This window comes from Pongo abelii, chromosome X (assembly GCF_028885655.2).
Source record: "Pongo abelii isolate AG06213 chromosome X, NHGRI_mPonAbe1-v2.0_pri, whole genome shotgun sequence".
Taxonomy (NCBI): Eukaryota; Metazoa; Chordata; class Mammalia; order Primates; family Hominidae; genus Pongo; species Pongo abelii.
In genome coordinates this window covers 135,621,775-135,623,460 of record NC_072008.2, presented here as the reverse complement: position 1 = coordinate 135,623,460, position 1,686 = coordinate 135,621,775, and positions in this window count along the sequence as shown.

The following is a 1,686-nucleotide window of genomic DNA, read 5'->3' as shown; positions in this document are numbered from 1 at the left end:
GTCCCAGCTAACAGTGGGGGGTGATTCAGGCTGCCCTCTAGAGGCAATTCAGGACCTGACCCAGGGACCTGTAGGGAGGAGCTCTGGGAGAAGAATTGGGCATACGGCAGGAAAATGGGAACCTAAGCCAGTGAGGAAGTCCACTGCTGGGTTACGTGGGTTGCACAAGCTTCCCATAACTCCAGGGGCTGCTGGAACCTCCATTCCATACTTCTCCCTTTGCACAAATTAAATGCTTTCTGATCTTCCCTGAATGTTAAAAAATTGGCACACTGCTGCAGAGCTAGCCTGGTGGCGTGAAACTTGGGGTTCTGAGCTCTGGATCCTAACCCCAGCTTGGTCAGTAACTGGCTGTGTGACTCCAGGCACGTCTGTTCATCTATTAGGGGTCCTGGTTCTCCCTCATCTATTTTCATAGGATGACAATCTCTGCTTTCCCTACCTTAAACACACAGAATCACAGAAGGGCAGAGCTGACATGAACCTGAGAGATCATTCAGTACCCTAAGCCCTGTTATTTTTACAAATGAAAAAAGTGGGACTCAGAAAGGGTAAGTGAACTCTTAAAGGAACATAGCTAGATAGTCCTAGCAAACTCATGTAGGGCGCTTCTCATGTGCCAAGCACTGTTTGAGGAACTTCACCTGTCCTGACTTACTCAGTCCCCATCACAATCCCATTTTATAGCTGAGGAAACTGAGTCACTGAGAAGGTAAGCCACTAGTCTAAAGATCTTCTGTGGTATGTGCAAACGAACTGAGAGGAACAAGGTGGCATTGCTTTAAAGGAAGGCAAAGGCACTGCTGAAATGCCAAGCATTCCCTCCAGGGCTGCAGTCACCTCTCGTCTGTAGGGGAGGGGCTTCGCTTTGGCACCCTCAGTCCCAGGGCAACAGAACTGCTTGTGATTTGGGGGCTGTGACAGGCCTGCTGGGAAGAGGGTGCCTCTTTTTCCATCTAGGCAGAGACATCTCTGGCTCCCTTCCCAGCAGGTGTAGGGATAGAGGCTGGTGACTTTGGCATACGTTATGGGGGGTTTCATCCCCCATGTCTCTAGGCTCCTGAGCTTTCTGGAAGCCTGGAGTTCTTCTCTCCTCTGGAAATTCCCAACTCCTCAGATGTGAGGGATATGGAAAGATAAGAGAGGATAAACAAAGCAGGGAGGAAAAAGGTCCCAGTGAGGAGTGCAGGGGGATGGAGGAGGGAATCTCACCGCACAGCCCCTTCTACCTCCAGCACTGCAGAGATCTTCTGATCTGATTATCCTCTTTCCTCCTTCTCTCTACTCTGGGCTACCCTCTAGCTCAGCTCCACAGCCTGCCTCACCCCCATTCCCACTCCCAAATTGCCTGTCAAGTTTTAGGTCCCATGCCTTGTGTAAGTTTCAAAAGGAGCTCCCCTTCTCTCAATCTATGCCCAAACTTTTAGAACCCAAGCCTATAAAGAGCTCTTTGGCCTACCCTTACCCCAAATAATCAGTCTCCTGGACAATCAGCTAAAAAATGCCTACCCTTGGCCAGGCGTGGTGGCTCATGCCTGTAATCCCAGCAGTTTGGGAGGCCGAGGTGGGTGGATCATCTGAGGTCAGGAGTTCGAGACTAGCCTGGTCAACATGGCAAAAACTCGTCTCTACTAAAAATACAAAAATTAGCTGGGCGTGGAGGTGAGCACCTGTAGTCCCAGCTAC